The sequence below is a fragment of the Solanum stenotomum genome, unplaced genomic scaffold, assembly GCF_019186545.1.
Source record: "Solanum stenotomum isolate F172 unplaced genomic scaffold, ASM1918654v1 scaffold13383, whole genome shotgun sequence".
Lineage (NCBI taxonomy): Eukaryota > Viridiplantae > Streptophyta > Magnoliopsida > Solanales > Solanaceae > Solanum > Solanum stenotomum.
The window spans coordinates 129,572-135,683 of NW_026022521.1; positions in this window are offsets into that span (position 1 = coordinate 129,572).

Sequence of the window (6,112 nt, forward strand, 5' to 3'; positions counted from 1 at the left end):
ATTTTGCACAACTTATTTTGCACCTAGCTTCAGGGCTTAACCCTCTGTAAGAGTCTTAGAGAACACTGAATTGCACACCAAGACTTGGAGGATATTTTGTTAGCTAGGTAAGATAGTGCTTTGAAAGGGTGTCTAGTTTTACGAAAGGAATATCTTTAATTTAAAAGCCACTTTGGTAGTCTATGCTTAGTAAAGAGTAAGATGTCATCAATCTGGATGGTATCCTGATGTTCTAAACCCAATGCATAGAATATATTCCAGTGATCATAATTATCTAATTGTGAAATAAAGTTTTCGGTTTATTTCTGAATATATCCTGCATCTTGTTCAATTCTGCTGCCAATCTACTTTGGAATTTTCACCTTGTATTCGTCTCAGAAAGACAGATTTCCTGTATGAAGTACTTGATTAAAGCAGGTTTTAGTACTGATGGAAAATGATATTCTACATTGAAAATAGGTTCGGTGCTAAACATCTTTTCAATGTTTTTTAAGACTGGTGCTAAGCAAGTAAGAACTACTTTTATTTGTCCTATGACTATTCTTATTATTTGTAAATGATTAATTGTTTAGTTGTTGGCGTCAATGTGCCTGGCCTGGACAAAGGTAGTCCATATACTGTTCATTATCTTGGAAAGAGGATTTCTGTACATCTTTGAGAAACCAAAAAAAAAGGGCAAAAGCTTTGTCAGGTAAAAGAACTTTAATGGGAATGATTGTTGTGGCGAATCCGATTGGGCTGTTTTGCTAGCCGTAATTGGTGAAACAAAATAGTTACTATTTTATTGAGTTGATTCTATATATAAAGGTGTATTATGTGTCATAGTGAAAGAGTTATCTGGTTTCCTGAATTCTGTCTGGTAACTAGTGCTTAAGTGCATATTATAGTAAGCTTTTTCCCCAGATATGCATATGATAGTAAACTTTTTCCCAAGATATGCATACTGCTTGACTGCACTGAATTTGTCTTGACTCAATGAATATGCAGTGTTCTTCTCTCAGTTTTGGAACCTCACATGCAGCTTCCTTCTGATGTCGACCTGCGCCAATCTCCTAATGTTGAGCTGCTAGGACCACAATTATTGAATGTTTTACCTCTTTCTTCTGTCCTACGCAATGCTGGAGCTTCTTCTAGATCTGGCAGTCATGAGGATTCTGATGCAAAAGTTGATTCTGATATGACTGGAAAAGGAGACATCCCCGAGGAAGTGAACCTTCTCTTTTCCCCCCTAGAGCTCAATAGAATCTCACTAGTCTCTGGGAGCCTGGAGAAAAAGTGCAGAGACTTAAGTTCTGATGTCAAGAAGGAAATTAATCACATTGTTGAGAAGTCCACAAACAATCAGTTTGACCATGGCTTGTTATCTGCTATTGATAATACTGTTGAGTATTCTAATCTGCATGATGATTACTTTCAGCTTGTAAGTTATCGAGATTGTCAGATGAAAGCTTCTGAATTTAGGCGTTTAGCTCTGGACTTGCATTCTCAGTGTGAGATCACTCCGGAGGGTCATGATGCTGCTATAGATGCTTTGCTTTTAGCAGCAGAGTGTTATGTTAATCCGTTCTTTATGGTGTCTTCCAGGGACAGCTCACCTATTATGAATAAACTGAATACTAAGAAGCCGTGTAAAAACCATGAAGTTTCTGTTCTTCGAGAACTTTTTGAGGAGGACAATGACTTCAAAATTGTAGCAGATCTTGAGAGGAAAAGAGACAAATTTGTTCTTGAAATAATTCTTGAAGCAGCTGAGCTTGACAGGAAGTATCAGCAGAACTCAGACGGGGAATGTGTGACTCCCTATGTTGAAGGGAATGATGAAAAACTTGATTTATCTGAGCAAGATATAAAATCAGCAGATGCTATCACCTTACTTCGTCAAAATCAAGCACTTATATGTGATTTTTTAATTCATCGTCTGCAAAAAGAGGAGCACCCGACACATGAGATACTATTGCAAATTCTGCTGTTTCTATTGCACTCTGGAACTAGATTGAACTGTCCTCCGGTGCTCATTGTTGACACAATCATAAAATCTGCTGAGCACTTAAACCAGCAGCTGAGAACTTTTTACTATCAATTAAAAGAAGGAACTGTCCAGTTTAATGAGTGGAAGCTGCAGGCAGTTCGACGTCGCTGGATTCTTCTTAAGAGATTGATAATTGCTTCAAGTGGTTGTGATGAAGGGTCCGAGCTTTCAATTAACTACAGGAGTGGTTTTCGGTTTGCTAATCTAGTTCCTGCTTCAGCTTGGCTGCAGAAAATACCTGCATTCTCATCTTCAACTTCCCCTCTTGCCCGTTTTCTTGGCTGGATGGCAATATCTCGTAATGCTAAACAGTATCAGAAGGAGAAACTCTTCCTTGTCTCAGATCTTTCACAGTTGACATATCTCCTATCTATATTTTCAGATGAGCTTCCTGTAGTAGGTCACCTGGAGCAGAAAGATGACAAGAAAATTGAAGAATCTGGTAGCAATTCAAGTTCTAGGAAAGGGGGTGAAAGTTGTAGTCCACAGAATGGAGATCAGTCTTTTTCTGTTATATCCCCGGACATAAATCAGTTCTTTCCCAATTTGCAAAAAGAGTTTGAAGTTTTTGGGGAATCTATATTGGAGGCTGTTGCTTTGCAATTAAGATCCTTTTCTTCTGCTATTGTACCAGATTTATTGTGTTGGTTTTCTGATTTTTGTTCATGGCCTTTTTTTCGAGAAGAGAACCAACCTTTTTGTAGAAGATCTACTGGGTTTGCAAAAGGTTTTGTTGCTAAGAATGCAAAAGCAATTGTCTTTTATGTGCTTGAAGCCATTGTAGCTGAGCACATGGAAGCACTGGTACCAGAAGTACCAACCTTGATGCAAGTTCTTGTTTCCTTGTGTAGGTCTTCATATTGTGATGTGTCATTTCTCAGTTCAGTGTTGCAATTGGTAAAGCCAATTATCTCATATTCTTTGGGAAAATGTTCTGCCAATGAGAACTTAGTGAGTGATGATTCATGTCTTAATTTAGAATCATTATGCTTTGATGAACTTTTTGACATCATCAAAGATGAGAATCATAACACTCTAAGAGAGGATGGATTGTGCAGGGCAATGCCAATTTTTGTTTTGGCATCGGTGTTTCCTGATCTATCCTTGCAACGCAAAGTTGAACTATTGCAGTCTTCTATATCCTGTGCTGATTTTACTTCTTGTGAGCCAACTACTTCATTTCATGATTATCTTTGTGCATATCAGGCTGTAATAAGAAATTGCAGAGTTTTGCTACTTGAGACATTGAGAGGCTGGGGTGTCTTTCCCTATGCTATATCTCCGTTGTCTGAAATGGATTCTGCACCATGTGGTAATAGATCTGAACAGCACTCAACTTTCCTTTTGGATATCTACTCAACTGAGATGAATGAAACAAACATGGATGATAATGCTGTTGTGAACAAGAAGTCTCATCTCAAAGTTGTGGAAGTTGTAAGATTCTTAAAGGACCTAGAAGCACTCATTTCTAAGCTAAATCCAACTATTGAACGATGCTTTAGGATTCACCATAAATTAGCAGAGAGTCTTGCCCTTGTTTCTGCAGAAAGTTTCGTGTACTCAAGATGCTTATGTTTGGTTGCTGAGAAAGTTCCAGTTTCTGAAGGCAGTGAAGAGGGAATTCTGCTTACGATGGAATCTATTTCAGATTTCACTGATTTTTGGAAAATCAGTCTTGAAGGACTTGCAGAAATGATTCTATTGCTTCAAAAGAACCACTTGTGGGAGCTTGCTTCTGTGATCCTTGGTTCTGTACTTGCTGTTCCTCAACGCTTCTCTTTGCATGGTGTAATTAGCAATGTATGCTCTGCAGTTAAAAATTTCTTGCATGGTGCCCCAAGTATTGCTTGGAGGCTTCACAGTGATCAATGGATCTCTCAGTTATGTGAAAGAGGCATCCACACCTACCATGAATGTGAAGGTTCTCTGATTGATCTGTTCTCTTTCATGCTTTGCCATCCGGAGCCTGAGCAACGATTTATTGCAATTAAACACTTGGGGAGGCTCATGAGCCAAGATGGACATAGTGGGTCTGCATTATTATGTTCTAGTATCTGCGATAAAGTAGCCTCATCAGTAAGTAAGTCTTCTGCATGTGAGCCGATTATATCTGCGCTTGTTTCTGGTACATGGAATCAGGTAGCTTTGCTGGTTTCATCTGACCCATCACAGCGTTTAAGAATCCATGCAATGGCTCTTCTTGTCAACTATGTACCATTCTCTGAAAGACGCAACTTGCAATCATTTCTTGCAGCAGCTGATACAGTTCTACAGTGTTTGACAAAGCTATCACAACCAACCTGTGAAGGACCATTAGCGCAACTTTCGATTATACTTTTTGCCAGTATTTGCCTATACTCTCCAGTTGAAGATATTTCACTTATTCCTGAAAATATTTGGAGCAGTATTGAAAGTTTTGCATTAGGAGGAAATGGTATAATTTTCTTGTACTTTTCTATTACAACCAAAAGTAGATATAAGATTGAGTTCTGTCAGTATTGTGCTTATTGTGCTATCCAATTTGTCTCATTTTTTCCAGATAGATTTCCTGTCAGCGTTGAGAAAAGAACTTGCCAAGCTTTATGTAGACTGAGAAATGAAGGGGATGAGGCTAAAGAGGTAATAGAACTATAAGGAGACCGATTTTCATTTGTCACTTTCTTAGTGATTTATAGAATTTTCGAACATCAAAATATTAAATTCCTGCTCTCTTTTTTCTTTCTCCAATTATCAAGCTATTAACTTGACAACAATATTCTTGTGAAGTCCATCTAACGTTGAATTTCTTTGCATGGATAAAAGATGTTGAAAGAAGCTCTCTCTTCAAATTCCCAGCAGCAAATGGATCCAGATTTTGGTCATACACGCGAAACAATCCTTCAGGTATATACAATCTTAGTCCAGTAAGTCTCTTGTTAATGATCTATGTTTCATCAAGATGTCCTACTTTCCATCTGACACGATATGTATAAAGTAACTCCAGTTGTACCTCTGACCATTGTCTAGAACACATGTGGTATTTGGTTTAACTAAAACTAATAATTGCTTTCTATGATAAAAATATCAGCTGATTTATATTTGATTTTAAGGTAGCAATCAGCATCAGCATCATGCCTTTTTAGTTCAATGTCTGATGTGGTCTTTTCCTGTTCACATTTGTGTTGATTTCTCTCGTGTGAGGAACTAACAAAGGAGGTCATGACCAACAACCAATCTCATTATACATTGAAAGTGAAAAAGCTCCCAGGCACGTTATCCTAGGTATAAGCTTAGGGACCCTTCTGGCCCTGTGCTACACCACCTCCGGTGAACTTCCTTCACCGGAGACCTAATCCTTTTTTTTTTAAGACGACACACACCTTCTTTCTTTTAGATGGCTGATAGAATCTATTTCCGACTTGGGGGAAAGTCTTACGATTTGACAAAGTCACATCTCTCTTCAGGAACCTGGTTTGAATGGGTGGAGGATGCAAGATTATATATGCGCAGGATGAAGCTTAGCAGACCTGCTCTTTTTTGGTTGTGTAAAAGATTTCAAGAGGCTTCAGATATCAAAGGAAAATCCTTTAAATCTTGGAAATGCAGAGACAGGACTACCCATATTCTAGTTCAAGAAAACCATCCAATATAAAGACAGGCAATTGCAGTTAACAATATGCAAAGTCACTGGCCAGTTGTGGAATTTGTTCCTGAGACTTAAAAACATCTCCTGGACATCAGGGACACAAGCGCAAAAAACAGAAGTAACTGGAGAATTGTCCCTGCTACTATTTGGTGGACAATATGGAAAGAGAGGAACCTTAAGAGTTTTTGAGAATAGGGAGAGTAGTATGCAACAAGTCAAACTGAATTGCATTTTGACTCTCTGTTTTTGGTGTAATCAGATTTACTCTAATGATACTCTCTATCATTGATGTCTTAGACTCATTATAGGGATAGGTCAAGTATTATCAGAGTTCCTTATGTAAATATGGTTTTCGGGAGGATGACCTATGTACTGTTCTACAGAAATAGAAACAATTACCATTTTCAAAAAAAATAAAATATGATCAGCTGGTGATGGTATATACATGAACACCTTTA